Here is a 20,738-nt window from a genome sequence, read left to right as displayed (position 1 = left end):
AACCATATTGATAAAGGGTGAGATATCCTCATCCCCACTTGAGTACTGCCTACACCAATTCCTGGTTGTATCTAATAAGTCTGCAGTGGGCTCACTGCAATTAGGTTCTAAAGGAGGAACCCCTGTCAACACTGCTACAAAAGGGGAAGCCTGTGGAGGAAGATTCAGTTTAACTTCACTAGGTGAGGATGCAATTTTCCTCGTATTTGCCTGTAAGGTATGTTTCTTATTTGTAGTCTTAGTGTTGGCAGCCAGGCTACAATGTGCTATGACCTTCCCCATGTTATTTTCCAATCACCCCGAGTTGGCAGCTGATGGGGGTTGGATCTGGGGCACAATGGTTCGAGGAGTGTTGGGGGGCGCATTGGACTCCACTATTACCATATTCTTACAACCACAATTGTCAACAGTGTTATAATGTGGGACAGAATGTTGATTTTGGTTGCGGTAATCCTTTATAAACACGTCAATAGTCTTGCACCTTTTGAGTAGGCCTGCCACGCATGTATTTAAAGAGTCCACAATGTCTTTGGTAATACCCACCAAAAGAGGTTCAATATGTGCATTAAACAACTCTTCCATCTTGTCCCCCAGGTTATTTACGATATCTTGGGTTGGGTCTTTGTTGGAGTGTTTGGCCTTGCGTGCGCATTTCTTGGCGCTATTACGACTGTCCAAAGGCTTTAGTCTGCTACGGCCTGAAACCTCTCCTGACAAAGACTGAGGAATGGAGGACAGAGTATGCAAGGGCTCTGCTACCTTGTTAGTCTCGGTGGGTGGGTGATGTAACAATGCCTCTATGGGAGCAGAATGGGGCTCTGGTGTGATCGTGTTAATCAGACCTGGCAATGTCTCTTCTGTAACCAACTTTTCGAGCCCCAACTCTTTCTCAGCATTTGCGATTTCTTGATAAATGGCCCCCACTGCATACGTTAAGTAAGAGATAATGGACTCTGACTTACGTGCAACTTTAGCGTCTTTTCCCCCAAGGCTCTCATTACTCATCTGTTTTCGCTTGCCCATTGTGACTTCTTAGGGAATTGTCCCTGCCCGGCCTCCTCTGGCCTCTGATGGCCCCGCCCTTGTCCCGGGCTTCTCCTGTGGTGCTCCCGCGCGAGACTCGCGTTGCGAGAGGGGTTTCTGCCTCTTCAAGCGCCTCCGGGCGCGCTGGTGGCGTGGAGAATGTGCGCCACCCCCGGGGCTGCTGGGATATGTAGTTCCCTGCTAGGAACTTCGGCCGTTGCCCTCGCGGCGCTACGGGTTATGCTGCAGTTCCAGCCGTTCCCCTCATGGCGTTTCGGTAGGATGAGGAGCCGATGCCCCCACAGACAGCAGTCTGGTCTTAAATGAGCCCCCACAGAGCTCACGGTGCTCCTGCCTCTTCAAGCGCCTCCGGGCGCGCTGGTGGCATGGAGAATGTGCACCGCCCCCGGGGCTGCTGGGATATGTAGTTCCCTGCTAGGAACTTCGGCCGTTGCCCTCACGGCGCTACGGGTTATGCTGCGTTTCCAGCCGTTCCCCTCACGGCGTTTCGGTAGGATGAGGAGCCGATGCCCCCATAGACGGCATTCTGGTCTTAAATGAGCCCCCCAGTGACAGGAGTGGTTTTTATGAACCTCAGCATCCAAGGAGACTTCAGCCCCCAACCAGTAGTAACCAGTACTGCACCAGGAAGCGCGTTTGCAGAGTGATGGAGAAAAGGGGCAGGACCTCCGGCCAGCTCACAGCAATCCTGCTGTGTCGGACTTACTGAAGGTACCAGGAGAAGTTTTTGGGCCTCAAGGACGCTCAGCATCCAAGGGGACTTCATTTCCCAACTAGTAGTGTGCCAGGAGGTGCGTTTGCAGAGTGGTGGAGAATGGGGTCAGGCATTCAATTACTGCTGAGCAATCCTGCTCTTTAGAACTTACTGGAGGTTAGAGGAGGACTCGTTGGCCCCCATGGACCCTCAGCATCCAAGGGGACATAGAATTAGTAAAGCACCATGAAGCGCGTTTGCAGTGTTGTGGTGAAATGGGGCGAGACATCCAACAACTTGGTGGGCCATTAAAAAAAAATGTCATTTACTTTTAGGAAAAGGAGGCCACATGGCCCCACCTTTATTGGGCCACTTCAGGCCCTAGGGACCTCATCCCCCTGGGCCAGGACTTTTTGCAATGGGGGACGCATGACCCCCTCCCAATTCTGATTTTTTTTTTTAATAAAGGGTAGAGTAGCTGATCGGCCTCCTGGGGGAGCACATCCTCCGGGACCAGCCATTTTAACATGGGGGACGGGGCTAATTTTAGCCCGGGTATCCAATCCCTGCAGACTGGCCTCTATTGTGGGTGCCCTGGTCCCACCCGGGGCGCCCACTCTGTTTGGACCATGGGGGGAGCCTCATTGCTTTCAGCAAGCAAGTACATTTTAATGCTCCCCCTTCCTGGAAGTGAAGCGTTTGCTATGATTTTGCAGTGCTATGTCAACCTCTGGGACCCTCCTTTCTTCTGTTTAGCGCCTGCCCTTTGGAGATGGTGGTCCCTGGGGCTGAGAACAGCCCAGGAGGTGGGAATGTTTAATTTAAAAAACAGATTTTCGAGCCGGGGAGGTGGTTGTCCCTGGGGGACGGGGGTCCGTGAGGCCCCCAATTTCTTTTAGATTAGCCCCTGGGATGTGGTGATCCCCGGAGTGCGGTGAATGCCTTACAGGGATTCCCTGCACTCAAGTTATAATTAGTCCTGGAGAGATGGCTATCTTCTGGGATGTGGGGAGGGCCGTCCACCCCGCACCCAACTTTTATTTTTTAAATGCCCCTGGGATTTGGCCCACCTAAGGGCTTCCTGAATAAGACGCACAGGAGCCTGCATGTCTTTTTTTTCAATTTTACTACAGATCTGCCTGGACATTTGCAGCAAAATTGAGTTATAAAAATAATTTTTTACCCCACCACTACACCTAAAGGGTATTCCTACCCTGCCCCTTTTTCTTTATTTTTGTTAATTTTTTGTGGGACTTGGCTTCAAATTGAGTCCCATAATGGCTGCCAACACTTCCTGGCTGAAGTGTTGGCAGCCACTCAAAATTCAGCACAGGGACTGTGGATCTGCGAGTTCCTAGATATCTGTGTTGTTTAACCTTGATCTCTAAAACTACTGAATGGATTTACACCAAATCACAAAATGCACGCTTTCTAGACTGACATCTAGCTTTCTGCCAATTTGGTATAATTCCTTTCTTTTTTTCTTGGCCCCACTTAACAGATCACCCCGAAACTTCCTACACAGCAGATGAACCAATGAACGTATATGGTTTGAAAATGTTGTGAAGTTTCGTGAAGCAGGGACAAAGTTATTGGCAAAACAAAAAAAATACTCTGTCTTTGGAAACTAGGTCCTTGCTATAACTACCTTCTTGTGTCTGCCAGTAGGTAATATAAATATATATATATGTATATATGTATATATATATATATATATATATATATATATATATATATATATATATATATATATATATATATATATATATATATATTACCTACTGGCTATCGCCAGTAGGTATATATAGTTAGGATTTTTTCCCTATGGGATTTCTGAAAATTCTATGCCTAATAACTTTGGCGTTTGTGGACGGAATCGGCTGAAATTTTCAGGAAAATGGCACATTTTGTTTCTGAGCAGCTCCTGGAAATTTGGGGGGGGTTCGTCAAGGGGGGGCTGGGAAAAAAGGGGGGTCCCAAAACGCGTTTTTAACATTGAGTTTTCCATAGGGCGGTTGGACTCACTTTTAGCCCGAACGGCTGAATGGATTTGCACGAAACTTGGCAAAATTGTAGGGACTGTTAGCCCGATGTGCCTTTGCTAGGTCTCAATATATGTGCTCCAGTAGTTTTTGAGAAATTAACGTTCAAAACAAGATATATATCTGTAACAGCGCTCCGGGCAGCGATCCGGTCCGCTTACTTTTCGCGAAACGGAACTTTGCGCGCAGAAAGCTGATTGGCTCTCCGGTGTCTGTCAACATTCTAAACAGTCCGAAGCGGCCGCCATCTTATCTCTCGGTAGGATCGAGAGAGAAGAGGTGAAAAACGAAGAGGGAATTTATTGAAAGGGTGCAAGGTATACCCCTCTTGACCCCCTAGGATTGTTGTTGGGGTTATTAAAGGGTCCCGTGGGGAAAATAAAAAAAAAATTATTTTTCACGGTAGAAGCGTTTCCCGGGCCGTGAACTGGGCCGCAAACTGGTAGCGAAACGGGAATTCGCCATTTTGTGCTTCGTTTTAATTGTTTAGAGACAAAAATTATCGCCGCACATCGGCCACAATGCATGAATATCGTTGAAAAGTCAGCGATATTCATGCATTATCCAGCAAATGCTCTTAGCCATGTTATCCACCTTCCATTGGATAACAGAAAGCTGATTGGCTCTCCGGTGTCTGTCAACATTCTAAATAGTCCGGAGCGGCCGCCATCTTATCTCTCGGTAGGATTGAGAGAGAAGAAGAGGTGAAAAACAAAGGGGGAATTTATTGAAAGGGGGCAAGGTATACCCCTCTTGACCCCCTAGGAATGTTGTTGGGATTATTAAAGGGTCCCGTGGGGAAAATAAAAAAAAATTGATTTTTCACGGTAGAAGCGCTTCACGGGCCGCGAACTGGGCCGCAAACTGGTAGCGAAACGGGAATTCGCCATTTTGTGCTTCGTTTTAATTGTTTAGAGACAAAAATTATCGCCGCACATCGCCCACAATGCATGAATATCGCTGAAAAGTCAGCGATATTCATGCATTATCCAGCAAATGCTCTTAGCCATGTTATCCACCTTCCATTGGATAACATGGCTAAAAACCGCTCTGTGCGTGAGCTTTTTTTTTTTTTTTTTTTTGCTGCGTGACGTTTGTTAACGTTCGATTCGATGGAAATCAGGAAGTGTTGAACACCATTTTGTCACTGCGAGTAAATATTTTGTTATAAATGAATCCTTATTGATAAACATTGTCTGCGCCATCTTGCGTTTTTGTCCAATGCCACAATTTTGTCGTGCACGGCAGCCATTTTAGATGCCTTGACCAGGGCCACTCTCTGCACGCCGTCGATTCTCAGCATGGCTCCCCACCCTCGCAAGAATCTCCCCCACGCACTGGTCACCCCGCTCTCTCTCTCATGCATGGGCCATATACTTCCCCCCATCTGCGCTGCTCTTCTCTGAGAATCACACCCTGTGCCCGCTCGACACCTCCCTTTCACCCTATTCACTACCGCACCCTCTGACACTTCTCTTCCTCTGTGTCCGATTGTCCAGGCCGGACCTAGGCTATCACCTAGCCCTGCGGATGTAGTTTATGGCTCCAGCTGTAGAGTATCCAGACATGCCAACCCTCCCGATTCAGGTGTGAGACTACTGATTTCAGTGCTAGTCTTTCGCTTCCCGATTCCTGCAAGGAAAAACCCGGGGGCATATTTCCAACAGCTAGCGGTAATTTTTGTCTCTAACTTGTTTAGAGACAATAATTATCGCCGCACTTCGGCGAATTTTATCGCACATAAACCTTGCTATTAGCAAGGTTTATCGCAAATGCGATAAAAAACGGCCGCAATGCATGAATATCGCTGAAAAGTCAGCGATATTCATGCATTAGTCAGCAAATGCTCTTAGCCATGTTATCCACTTCCCATTGAACAAGCGCATGGTCTTTTAAAGATTTGTGAAGTACTCGGGGCGGCGGTGTGTGTGTGTCCTCTTTCAGGAGCGGGCGGGGGGGCACTGGCAGCAATTTGCAGGCCAGGCAGTGTTCAACACGTGCATCACCTTTTCTCTGCCTGCTATTGCGCTCCATTCTTCGGAAAGGTAAGAAAAAGAACGTGCATTTGAGTTTGAAATGTCCGATCTTGTAGTAGTACACTTGCAAAGCCCACACATGACAATAACCCGATTCAAGGCCCCATTCTCCCGATTTTTAAAAAAAATATAGTACTCCAAGACAGTTACATTTTAAAACTTTATTAATATTTAAATATAACGAACGCAACAAAAACTGTAAATATATTTAACCATTTTTTGAAATTAACCAGAACTATAACGATAACAACAACAACAACAATAATATAACTTTTATGCCTAAATTACGCAAACATTTAGCTAATCTGCTAAAGGGGGGAGTCGCCATTTCTTTACAATAATCAATAATGAAAAATCCACATCAATAGGGTTGCCCGTTTTCTCGATGCAGCACTATAGTGCAATATACACAGCACCTGGGGTGTCAAGAGTGAACAGGTCTTTCTTTGTTCCTTAAGATGTTATCTCCGAGAATGCTGATGCATTGGTGTCTGTACACTTCTTTGTCAATTCTGTCAAGATGATAACTGCTTTATAAACAGACGATATCTTTGTTTCGTCATTAGTGTTAAGTGTGTCTGAAACTACAGTGCCCTTCTGTTTTTTTTTCTTCAGGCTCTACAGAGTTTTGTGTGTTGTTCTTTTGAGCGACAATTATTCCAGAGGTTTCAGGTTCACTTGTTTTGTTCTGCAGTGAGTTAACAGCTTTAGAGAGTTCATGTTTATTTGCTATGTCCTGCTGTTCGTGAACTGCTTCAGAGACGTCAGCCTCATTTTTTATGTTTCAGTAGATCCTGGACCTGCCCGGCCGCGCCCAAAATGGCGCCGGTGTAAATGGGACTCGTAACTGCTTGTTCTGTACTGGTTGCCCAACCTTGATATCACGAGATACATATGCAGTTTTGAAGCACATGGCGGAGGCTTGTCTGCTGTAGTGGGGCGTCCCTTTATCGTTTCAGTCGCCATTCCGCCCGCTTTTGCTACACTGTGCCTCATCCGCCATTCAGCTGTTTACCGCCCGCTCTTACGGCTACAGCGTCTCGCTCACCATGTAGTTGAGTTGTTCCCACTCTTGCGGTGCAGCGGTAGGCGGCTGCCACAGGACTCTTAAAATGGCGGCCGGCTCTTCGGATTTGGGCCTGGTCCAGTAAAATGGCCCTGGGACACCTTGGAACTCGGACGCTTGTCTGCCAGGGCTTGGGTTCCATTCTCGAAAGCGTCCCCTCAGCCTTGAAGATTGTACAAAAGTCTTGGGGGCCCTCGACTCCCGCAGGCTTCCGGTGGGGAGCGGCTGCCATGATTTCTTGCGGAATGGCCACGACGGAGCTACGAGATGGTGGTGCTCTCATGGTGACGCCAGCTTCAGTCTGAAACATCCAGAAACAAGGTGGGGCTTTCATCGTTTGGGGAAAAAAAATGTTTTAATCCAATGAAAAGTGTTATTTTTAGGTCACATGACCTAGTCTTACATAATTAGGAAAAGAAAAGTAAAATGAACCAATGAAAAGTTTTATTAACAAGTCACATGACCTGTTATGCTTACGTTACGCGCTGCGCGGCGCGCTCTGGATCGTTTCCGGGAAGCTGCGCCTTGCGCACCGGAGCACTTCCGGGTGCGCTAACGCGTCGCGTCATATGACGCATTACGCGACAATGCAGGTGCAGAATATAGTCAAAATGTCTCCACCAACCAGCGGTCGGAATTCCACCGCTTTCAGCAGTCCAAAAAGTTCGGTCAAATCTTAAGAGCGGGAGCAACTCAACTACATGGTGAGCGAGACGTTGTAGTCGCAAGAGCGAGCGGTAAACAGCTGAATGGCGGAAGAGGCACAGAGTACCAAAAGCGGGCGGAATGGCAACTAAAACGGTAAAGGGGCGCCCTACGACAGCGTGTCTTCAGGTGAAACGGATTGTGGGACAAGGTCCAGAATGAAAGATTCTTCAAAAGGGAAAAAATTCCGCCGGACCCCGGGAGCCGGCCGCCTATGCCGGGGGCGATCTCAGGCCTCACCAGGGCAACACGACTTGGGGAGGGGGCAGGAGCCAAGCGCCCCCTCTCAGTCCGCGCCATCTCACCGCCCCTCGGGGGCCTCCGTCAAGCGGTTTAGGGAGGCACCGTATCACATTGTTTTCCAATGCAGTCAGGTCCACAAATGGACCCCACTTACTTTGAATAGTGAAGCTGCAGCAGGTGCCAATAAGGTTTAAACAGTGTTACAAGACCTGCTTAGAATTCTGAAGTATGGCACTCAATAACCAAGACTTATGCCATTTATGTAAGGCAGTGACATGGAAGCAACTCAGGGACAAAAAGCATGAACGAACATTCACGTATGAAAATCTTATTTGGAGAAGGGGTAGAATCCAAACGGCCCCTGCCAGTTCGCGCCACTACACCGTATGTGGAAAATCTGAAGCCATCATTCTACAAACTCTCAACGCTTGTTATCAGTGCATGAGTTTCATGCTCGATCGATTGAGCTAGCCGGATCGGGCAATAAAAAGTATAAAATAGTTATGTAAATAGTTATTTAATAAAATGTTTTATTCTGTTTCTTTGGTGGTGTGTTGTGTATATTTATAATATTTGCATAGGGTTTGCCGTTATTTTGGGCGGTGTGGGTGGCGGAGTCGAGCTGTTTTGCAGCCCTCATGGTGTGGAGCTCAATTCATTTCACTATTTTCGTATTTCTCATGAAGGGTTATTCCTAATGTTTGTATTTTACCGAGGTTAAAAAGAGATCCAATTAGTGGCCTACTGATTTTGCTCGATTACTTTTATTTTTTTACACGATTTTTCACTATCTGCAAAGACTAAACAGAGTATTGCGACTTTGTGCTTGTTTGTAAATAGAGAATGATCCAAAGAGAACCAATTGTAAAACAGTAAATGCTTGGATAATAATCAATCAAATGGAGAGACAAGCAGGTACGACGGATTACAACAGGGGTAAAGGTCTGCGTTAACTACCGTTCACTATCTGCAAAGAGAGAGTACTACTAAGAGAAAAGAGGGGAGTGGGGAGGGGGGGCAGCGTTCAAAGCACATCAGCGTGCATAAACACGAAAACGTTTTTACCTATCACGTACTTGACATTTGACAGCTTTTGATGTTTGCTATTAAAAAACCATTGAAATTCACAGAAAAAACCATAGGTTATACTCCATATATAGTTAGGAATTTGCATTTACAAAACCTTGAAAATTCAATGAAAAAACCATTGGTTTTAGGCCATATATAGTTAGGGATTTGCATTTAGAAAACCTTATTTTACTCGCATAAAACCATTGAAATTCCATATATAGTTATAAGCGCTAACTATATATCGCGCACCCGCAATCCACTGCTGATGATGTCACATATTACATCATTCATGACATGGTTAGTGACATCACTGATGACATCACTGATGACATCTCAAATGACATCACTGATGACATCACTGATAACATCTCATTTGACATGACTGATCACATCACTGATGATATCATTCATGTGATAATACCATGAATCTCTTCAGACTCTAATATAACCTTAGATACAATCAGTGTAAACAGACAGTCACTCATCCATGGAGTTACTCACACACCTAGTCAGTTATGCCAAAAATCAATCACACCTCCATTTTCTCAACTATACAGTTATACACACCTTACTTATTCAAACATATACTAACACATATTTACTTTACTCTCTTATACAATCTCTGATACATGTTCACAATGATCCATACAGCCACTCACACATTCACTAGCTCTTATGCACAGTTATTTATAGATGTCAACTCTCACATGTACTGTGTTTTACATATGTACTTAATTTGACATGTAGCACTGAGATATCCATTCACTCACTAATACACTCATGCACAGTCAACCGCCCATACAGCTGTTTCCACATGCAGTTTTGAATCTATACATATAGTGAATCAACTACTCACACATCTATGTACAGAGTCACACACCTCCCAGCCACCCATACACACACACTCAGTTTCCCATACAAATACTTGGACAACCAATCAATAACCCATACAGTTACTCATATAGCTACTGATCAACATATGCAGCAGTTTGTAGAACAACAGATATAATGATGTACAAATTAAGACAGTTTAGTCACTAACTCATGCCCTCAGTGAGACACATTTAATCACTCACTCATACAGTCAGTCATGCACCTACTAAATCCTTCATCCAGACACTTATATATCTACTCATTCTTCAATATGTAAAACATATTTTAACTTTACAGAAACATACAGTCACTGGATGTTGTAATCAGTGATGTCATCAGTGATGTCATTTGAGATGTCATCAGTGATGTCATCAGTGATGTCACTAACCATGTCATGAATGATGTAATATGTGACATCATCAGCAGTGGATTGCGGGTGCGCGATATATAGTTAGCGCTTATAACTATATATGGAATTTCAATGGTTTTATGCGAGTAAAATAAGGTTTTCTAAATGCAAATCCCTAACTATATATGGCCTAAAACCAATGGTTTTTTCATTGAATATATATATATATATATATATATATATATATATATATATATATATATATATATATATATATATATATATATATATATATATATATATATATATATATATATATATATATATATATATATATATATATATATATATATATATATATATATATATTACCTACTGGCTATCGCCAGTAGGTATATATAGTTAGGATTAATTCCCTATGGGATTTCTGAAAATTCTATGTCTAATAACTTTGGCGTTTGTGGACGGAATCGGCTGAAATTTTCAGGAAAATGGCACATTTTGTTTCTGAGCAGCCCCTGAAAATTTGGTGGGGTTTCGTCAAGGGGGGGCTGAGAAAAAAGGGGGGTCCCAAAACGCGTTTTTTACATTGAGTTTTCCATAGGGCGGTTGGCCTCACTTTTAGCTCGAACGGCTGAATGGATTTGCACGAAACTTGGCAAAATTGTAGGGACTGGTAGCCCGATGTGCCTTTGCTAGGTCTCAATATATGTGCTTCAGTGGATTTTGAGAAATTAACGTTTAAATCAAGATATATATCTGTAACAGCGCTCCGGGCAGCGATCCGGTCCGCTTACTTTTCGCTTATCGGAACTTTGCGCGCAGAAAGCTGATTGGCTCTCCGGTGTCTGTCAACATTCTAAACAGTCCGGAGCGGCCGCCATCTTGTCTCTCGGTAGGATCGAGAGAGAAGAAGAGGTGAAAAACGAAAGGGGAATTTAATGAAAGGGGGCAAGGTATCCCCCTCTTGACCCCCTAGGAATGTTGTTGGGGTTATTAAAGGGTCCCGTGGGGAAAAGGAAAAAAAAATGATTTTTCACGGTAGAAGCGCTTCACGGGCCGCGAACTGGGCCGCAAACTGGTAGCGAAACGGGAATTCGCCATTTTGTGCTTCGTTAATTAAATTACTAGGTATAAGGGGGTGCGGGAGACGTATCCTAATCCCCTATGTTTCCTGAGGGTGGCTGAGGAGGCTCGTATATGTTGATACATCTCTTCCAGCGGCTGCGCCATCTTGCCTTTTTTCCAATGCCACAATTTTGTCGTGCACGGCAGCCATTTTAGATGCCAGGCTGGTCCCAGGCTATCACCTACCCCTGCGGATGTAGTTTATGGCCCCAGCTGTAGAGAATTCAGACATGCCAACCCTCCTGATTCAGGCGTGTGACTACTGATTTCAGTGCTAGTCTCCCGCCTCCCGATTTCTGCAAGCAAAAACCCGGGGGCATATTACGAACAACTAGCGATAATTTTTGTCTCTAACTTGTTTAGAGACAAAAATTATCGCCGCACATCGGCGATTTTTATCGCAGATAAACCTTGCTATTATCGCAGAAAAGTCAGCGATATTCATGTATTATCGAGCAAATGCTCTTAGCCATGTTATCCACCTCCCATTGGATAACATGGCTAAGAACTGCTCAGGGCAGGTGTTAGATTTTGGAGATATTCGCGCTTAGCGCGAATATCTCCAAAAGTTGGTAATAGAAGATAGCGATGTTAGGGACTGTTTCCAGTCGCTAACATCTTGGTACGCCACTTTGCATGTCATTAGTGATAAGTATCACTGACATGCAAAGCGGGGCCCAAGATGGTCGCTATCTCCTTTTAGCTGTCATTAACTGGTGTTAGCGACAGCTTGGTAATAGGGAGATAATTTTATCTCCGCTTTCATGGCTTTTAAAGCCAAAAAAGCGGAGATAAACCCCCTTGATAATATGCCCCACGATTCCTTGGGGGTTTCAGCTGACAGGGCTTGGTATTGTGTTACATGGTAATTTTTCCAGGAAACGTCAGAGGGTCGATGCAGGGGTTCTAGAAGAGGTGATAAACCATTTAAGCCTCATGAACAAGCGCATGGTCTTTTAAAGATTTGTGAAGTACTCGGGGCGGCGGTGTGTGTGTGCCCTCTTTTAGGAGCGGGCGGGGGGGCACAGCCAGCAACTTGCCAGGTCAGGTAGTGTTCAACACGTGCATCACCCTTTCTCTGCCTGCTATTGCGCTCCATGCTTCGGAAAGGTAAGAAAAAGAACGTGCATTTGAGTTTGAAATGTCCGATCCTGCAGCAGCACACTTCCAAAGCCCACACATGACAATAACCCGATTCAAGGCCCCATTCACCCGTTTAAAAAAAAATAGATAACACTCCAACAAAGTAAGATTATAAAACTTTATTAACTATTAACTATAACGAACGGAACAAAAACTAAAAACATTTAAACATTTTTCAACACAAAAAGCAACAATGGTTAGAAGCTGTCTTTTGTGCGAATAGTCCCAAGGCAGCACAACGTGCAGAGTTCTGGACGGCACCCAGGTGATGTCGCCTGGGTGCCGCACTGGTTTTGGGATCCTACAATGCAGCACAGAAAAACAGCGTGGGGCGTCCCGGGTGGTGCGGGTGGAGGCCTCGTCAGTAGCGGTCTGTTGTGCGAATAGTCCCAAGGCAGCAGAACGCGTTGAGATGTTGATGGGACTGTGTCCAGTGTCACATGGCTGACACAACATGTACGACAGGCACCCAGGTGATGTCCAGTAAACTGCCGCACTGGTTTTGGTATCCTACAATGCTGCTCCGAAAATTGGCGTGCGGCGGCCCGGGCGTGGGGGAGGCGGCGTGAACGGGCCTCCCCAGGTGGCGGCCATCTAGCTGAGTTGCGCCCGCTCTTGCGTCTACAGCGTCTCGCTCACCATGTTGTTGAGTTGCTCCCACTCTTGCAGTGCAGCGATAGGCGGCTGCAACATGGCTCTTAAAATGGCGGACGGCTCCTCGGTTTTGGGCCTGGTCCACTGAAATGGCCCTGGGACACCTTGGAACTCGGACGCTTGCCTGCTAGGGCTTGGGCTCCATTCTCGAAAAGCATCCCCTCAGCCGTGAAGATTCTACAAAAGTCTTGGGGGCCCCCGACTCCCGCAGGCTTCCGGTGGGGAGCGGCTGCCATGATTGCTCGCGGAATGACCATGACGGAGCCACGAGATGGTGGTGCTCTCATGCTGATGCCAGCTTCAGTCTGAATGATCCAGAAACAAGGTGGGGCTTTCATCGTTTGGGAAAAAAAAATGTTCTAAACCAATGAAAAGTGTTATTTTTAGGTCATATGACCAAGCCTTCCATCTTTAGGAAACCAAAAGTAAAATGAACCAATGAAAAGTTTTATAAACAAGTCACATGACCTGTTATGCGGCATAGGGCTACAAAAAGCGTAGAAAATCCGTTGGCACGTGAGGCGGCGTCAGTAGCGGACCGATGTGCGAATAGGCCGAAGGCAGCACAACGCGCCGAGATTCGGATGGCACCGAGGTGGTGTCCAGCAAATTGCCGCACTGGTGTGGCCATCCTACAATGCTGCGCCGAAAGACGGCGTGTCCAGCTGAGTTGCGGTCACTGTTGCGGTACAGTGACTCGAACGCGCCGAGATCCGGATGGCACTGAGGTGGTGTCCAGCAAATTGCCGCACTGGTGTGGCCATCCTACAATGCTGCGCCGAAAGACGGCGTGTCCAGCTGAGTTGCGGTCACTGTTGCGGTACAGTGACTCGAACGCGCCGAGATCCGGATGGCACCGAGGTGGTGTCCAGCAAATTGCCGCACTGGTGTGGCCATCCTACAATGCTGCGCCGAAAGACGGCGTGTCCAGCTGAGTTGCGGAAACTCTTCCGGCACAGTGACTCGAACGCGCCGAGATCCGGATGGCACCGAGGTGGTGTCCAGCAAATTGCCGTACTGGTGTGGCCATCCTACAATGCTGCGCCGAAAGACGGCGTGTTCAGCTGAGTTCCGGTCACTCTTCCGGCACAGTGACTCGAACGCGCCGAGATCCGGATGGCACCGAGGTGGTGTCCAGCAAGTGGCCGCACTGGTGTGGCCATCCTACAATGCTGCGCCGAAAGTCGGCGTGGGGTGCCCCGTTGGCTTATGAGGTGATGTCAGTAGTGGACTGATGTGTGAATAGGTCGGAACCAGCACAAGGCGCCAAGATCCGAATGGCAAGTCCTGGATGTTGAGTGCCTCAGTTGAGAGTTCTGAGCAGTGCTTGTAAGACTGTCTGAAGCTTATTTGCACCTGCTGCAGCTTCACTATTGCCCTGGTGTGGCCAAAGGTGGCACATGACATAGGCGGCCGGCTCCCGAGGTGCGGCAGAACTTTTTTCCTTTTCCTTTCTGCTTCTTTTCCTACAATCCGTTTCATCTGAAGACACGACCAGGTCCCTGAATGTGTGCAGCGGGACGCTATTGATTGAATGAAAATGGCGGCTTGACACAAAGCTGACTCAAGCGTTACTGTTGATGCTATACAGACAAAAATTGGTTTTCAGTTTGTACATTCTTCAGGTTTTTTTTTTCCATCCAAGTCTGATTGAGAGTTTGTAGAAAAATGGCTTCAGATTTTCCACATACTACTCTTCAACATTCTTCCTAAATGTAACAATGTGAAACTCACTAGGAGAATGGCTGTTTCTGTTTCCTTTCAAAATGCTGCCAACACTATTTTCTGAATGGAAGACACCATCTTGTAGCATAAAGGGCCGAAAGGGGTTCTGGTCTGGCCGATGGTTGGTGGAGACATTTTGACTATATCTTGGACCTGCCCGGCCTCGCCCAAAATGGCGCCGGTATAAATGGGACTCGTAACTCCTTGCCCGCAAATGTATATCTAGAAAATGTTATTGTAAGTGGCTGTATCGTATTTTAATTACAAAATGTACGTCCACCGATTCCGCAACTGTTAGACACCTTTGTTCTTGCAACCTAATGGCCCGCTCGTTACGTTCTTCTACAGTGTAAATGTCTCCTCATCATATACGATTTCAGTTTGCTCCGTGGCCGGCCCACGTGGTTATAGGCCCGTATTTGTATACTGACATTTTCACAATAAAGGTTTTTAAAACAAAACACGGTAGTAGTATTTACATTGGTAAAGTTTTTACTTTTAGTCACTGTTTTCGAATCAGTAAAGGCAAGTGAAATAAAGCAGTCCAATTACATGACGGATAAAAGGTATAATATGTAGGAACGCAGTAAAGATAAATGCTTAAGGGCAGTTGTGTTTTTCATGTCTGCAATATAAAGTGATCGATAAGAATCTGATAATCAGGCGTATCGGCGACTAAGATAGCAGGCCGAATCTCTTTTACTCAACGGCTCCGTTATGGAAGGAAGAAACGCCCTTTTTCTCGAAAAAGGAATATATTTTACTTACAAGACAGTTGTAAATTTTCCCGGGAAAGTACATTAGCCTGGAACATTATAACATATGTTTGAAAAAAAAATATTGTTCGAAAACAATAAAAAGCGTAATTTTTAGGTCATATGACCAAGCTTTTCATCATTAAATTAACAAAAGTAAAATGAACCAATGAAAAGTTTTATTAACAAGTCACATGTCCTGTTATGCTTACGTTGCGTGCTGCGCGCCGCGCCGCGGATCACTTCCGGGTGCGGTAACGCGGCGTGTCATATAACGCATTACGCGACAACGTAGGTCAAGAATATAGTCAAAATGTCTCCACCAACCAGCGTTCGGAACACAACTCCTTTCAGCAGTCCAAAAAGTTCTGTTAAATGACAACAGAGGGGACAGGCAACAAGAACCATCAGTCAAAGAGGGGAGGGCAAGTTCTTCTCTTCCGGGTCATGTTGGGGCGCTACCGGAACTGATCGAATTGGTAGTCTACAGTGTTTCTGGATGTTTCAGACTAAAGCTGGCGTCAGCATGAGACCACTACCATCTCGTAGCTCCGTCGTGGCCATTCCACGAGCAATCATGGCAGCCGCTCCCCACCAGAAGCCTGCGGGAGTCGGAGGCCCCCAAGACTTTTGTAGAATCTTCACGGCTGAGGGGACGCTTTTCGAGAATGGGACCCAAGCCCTATCAGGGAAGCGTCCGAGTTCAAAGGTGTCCCAGGGCCATTTTAGTGGACCAGGCCCAAAACCGAAGAGCCGGTCGCCATTTTGAGAGTCCTGTGGCAGTCGCCTATCGCTGCACCGCAAGAGTGGGCGCAATTCAGCTGGATGGTGGGCAAGACGCTGTAGCCGCAAGATTGGGCGCAACTCAGCTGGATGGGACAAGGTTCAGAATTGAAGAGTCATCAAAAGGCAAAAAGTTCCGCCGGATCCCGGGAGCCGGCCGCCTATGTCGGGGGCAATCTCAGGCTACACCAGTGCTATAAGACTTGGGGAGGGTGTCGGAGCCAAGCGTCTTCTCCGAGTCCATGGCCATCACACCGCCCCTCAGGGGCCTCCGTCAAGCTGTTTAGGAAGGTAACATATCACATTGTTTTCTAATGCAGTCAGGTCCACAAACGACATTCACTTACTTTGAGAATAGTGAAGCTGCAGTAGGTGGAAATAAGCTTCAGACAGTGTTACAAGCGCTGCTCAGAACTCTTAACTATGGCACCCAACATCCAGAACTTATGCTATTTGAGAATGGCAGTGACATCGAAGCATCTCAGGGACCAAAACCATTAACGTACTTTCACGTATGAAAATCTTACTTGGGGAGGGGGCAGGAGCGAAGCGCCCCCTCCCAGTCAGCGCCACCACACCGTATGTTGAAAATTTGAAGCCATCGTTCTACAAAGTCAACCAAGCTTGGATTAAAAATCTAGAAAAATGTACAAACTGAAAACCAGTTTTGGTCTGCATAGCATCAGTAGCAACGCTTGAGTCAGCTTTGTGTCAAGCCGCAAATTTGATTCAACAAAGCACAGACATTCAAAAAGGCTCAAATTCAGAACTCTAAACTATGGCACCCAACATCCAGGAGCTTGCCATCCGGATCTTGAAGCCTTGTGCTGCTTTCGATCTATTCACACATCGGTCCACTACTGACATCATCTTATAAACCAACGTTATGTAAATAGTTTTTTAATAAAATGTTTTACCCTGTTTCTTTGCTGGTGTGTTGTCTATATTTTTAATATTTACATACGGTTTGTCGTTATTTTGTGCGGGATGGGTGATGGAGCCGAGCTGTCTTGCAGCCCTCATGGTGTGGAGCTCAGTTCATCTCACTATTTTCGTATTTCTCATGAAGGGTTGTTCCTAATATTTCTATTTTAGCGAGGTCAAAAAGAGATCCAATTAGTGGCCTACTGATTTTGCTCGATTACTTTTATTTTTTTTACACGATTTTTCACTATCTGCAAAGACTAAACAGAGTATTGCGACTTTGTGCTTGTTTGTAAATAGAGAATGATCCAAAGAGAACCAATTCTAAAACAGTAAATGCTTGGACAACAATCAATCAAATGGAGAGACAAGCAGCCACGACGGATTACAACGGGGGTAAAGGCCTGCGTTAACTACCCTTCAGTATCTGCAAAGAGAGAGTACTACTAAGACAAAAGAGGGGAGGGGGGGGGTGCAGCGTTCAAAGCACATCAGCGTGCATAAATACGAAAAAAATTTATTTATCACGCACTTGACATTTTTAAGCTTTTCATATTTGCTATTAAAAAACCAATGAAATTCACAGAAAAAACCATAGGTTATAGTGGATATATAGTTAGGAATTTGCATTTACAAAACCTTGAAAATTCAATGAAAAAACCATTGGTTTTAGGCCATATATAGTTAGGGATTTGCATTTACAAAACCTTATTTTACTCGCATAAAACCATTGAAATTCCATATATAGTTATAAGCGCTAACTATATATCGCGCACCCGCAATCCACTGCTGATGATGTCACATATTACATCATTCATGACATGGTTAGTGACATCACTGATGACATCACTGATGACATCTCAAATGACATCACTGATGACATCACTGATGACATCATCCAGTGACTGTATGTTTCTGTAAAGTTAAAATATCTCTTACATATTGAAGAATGAGTGGATATATAAGTGTCTGGATGAAGGATTTAATAGGTGCATGACTGACTGTATGAGTGAGTGATTAAATGTGTCTCACTGAGTGCATGGGTTAGTGACTAAACTGTCTTAATTTGTGCATCATTATGTCTGTTGTTCTGTAAACTGTTGCATGTGTTGATAAGTAGCTATATGAGTAACTATATGGGTTATTGATTGGTTGCCCAAGTATTTGTATGGGATATTGAGTGTGTGTGTGGGTGGCTGGGAGGTGTGTGACTCTGTGCATAGATCTGTAAGCAGTTGATTCACTAGATGTATGGTTTCAAAAGTGCATGTGGAAACAGCTGTATGGGCGGTTGACTGTGTGCATGAGTGTATTGGTGAGTGAATGGATATCTCAGTGCTACATGTCAAAGTAAGTACATATGTAAAACACAGTACATGTGAGAGTTGACATATATAAATAACTGTGCATAAGAGCCAGTGAATGTGTGAGTGGCTGTATGGATCATTGTGAACTTGTATCAGGGATTGTATAAGAGAGTAAATATGTGTTAGTATATGTTTGAATAAGTAAAGTTTGTATAACTGTATATTTGAGGAAATGGAGGTGTGATTGATTCTTTGCATGACTGACTAGGTGTGTGAGTAACTCCATGGATGAGTGACAGTCTGTGAGTGTCTGTTTACACTGATTGTATCTAAGGTTATATTAGAGTCTGAAAAGGTTCATCGTATTATCACATGAATGATATCATCAGTGATGTTATCAGTCATGACAAATGAGATGTTTTCAGTGATGTCATCAGTGATGTCATTTGAGATGTCATCAGTGATGTCATCAGTGATGTCACTAACCATGTCATGAATGATGTAATATGTGACATCATCAGCAGTGGATTGCGGGTGCGCGATATATAGTTAGCGCTTATAACTATATATGGAATTTCAATGGTTTTATGCGAGTAAAATAAGGTTTTGTAAATGCAAATCCCTAACTATATATGGCCTAAAACCAATGGTTTTTTCATTGAATATATATATATATATATATATATATATATATATATATATATATATATATATATATATATATATATATATATATATATATATATATATATATATATATATATATATATATATATATATATATATGTAGAAGCAAATGTCCCTTGCTGGAGAAGGAGCGACCATTTAGCTGGTGCTGGTGCCGAGTCAAGGACAAGACTCGTTTAGACTTTTGCAAAGCAATTTGAAATAAATCACCGCACTCTTCTAGGATTTGGTTAAGCTTTTTAATCCATCAAGGAAAAAACTTCCTCACCTACGAGTTTCAAACAGATTACTGTTCTTGCTCACGGTAGTTACAAGTCCATTTTTTCTTTTTACTATTTATACCCTCCTGCCCATTTGGCAATTAGGATGCATTATGGGAGGGGTAGTTTTTTGGTTGAAACAACCATGTCAGGTCCCTTTTACAAGTTATCAAAGTCATTTTTTAAGGTGACATTGTAAGGATGGCGTTTTGATGGCTCAGTGCCAGATGGCTTGGAGTGATGAAACCATTCCAAGGCAAGTCGAGTAATTACCTCTCTTGCTGCCTATATGTACCAAGATTGTACATAGTGGTGGGTGATAGCTGAGTGCTATATCCCAAAGTCATTGACTTGTAACTTGTTCCAGGACCCTGACATTGTTTAAAATAAACGCTGTGAATAACAAACATACATTTTTCATAAATTCTCAGTTTAACCCTATACATTTCAGAAGTATAAACAATATGTACTGAAAGGAATCAATACGTCTGGTTCAAGTTTCAAGTTTACATTTCGTACAGTTATTATACTTTTACTTCAAACAGTTATCTTATGAGAAAGGTATCATGGTCATTGGGGACTTTCATTCTTGTTGTTCTGTGATTGTTTTGAATATTGGATTTCGGTTGATTTATGTCTGTAAAACCTATTGTTTTTTCAGTGAATTTCAAAGGTATTTTAATTGTTAATTTCATATTTTGATGTTTATAAAAGCTATATTTTTTCTATTGTTTTTGTAATATTTTGGAACTCCATTATCCTTATTTTATTAACTTTAAAAATGATGTAATGTTTTATATCATCCCCAAAAAACATATATATCTTTTTTTTTTTAAAACTACAGTCCCATACCGGTAGTGTACTAAGCTCCATCACCACGTGAATCCTATCCGTCATATTGCTAAACCCGTAAAGGATGCACATTTTGTATCCGACTGGTTCGTGGCACCACGTCCCGCGTAACATCATATACTTATGAGGTCACGCCAGCTGCTACTTTGGTATCCAACGGGTACGCTGTACCAAGCCACGCGTTCCGTCATGTACATATGGGGTCGCGCCCGCTGTGCGTTGCGTATGCGATGAATGCACGCTGCCAGGCCCTGTGCTATGTCATAGACGTATGGTATCGCGCTGGGTCAGCCATTCCCTCATTTTTTTATGTCTCAAAACTATATCTAAATAACTTTAAAGTGTATATGAGAGCAAGCGATAATCTAATATATTTTAAACATTTATATATTTCTAA

The sequence above is a fragment of the Lissotriton vulgaris genome, chromosome 4_1 (assembly GCF_964263255.1).
Source record: "Lissotriton vulgaris chromosome 4_1, aLisVul1.2, whole genome shotgun sequence".
Taxonomy (NCBI): domain Eukaryota; kingdom Metazoa; phylum Chordata; class Amphibia; order Caudata; family Salamandridae; genus Lissotriton; species Lissotriton vulgaris.
The sequence above is the reverse complement of the archived record's forward strand: the minus strand, read 5'-3'. Positions refer to the sequence as shown.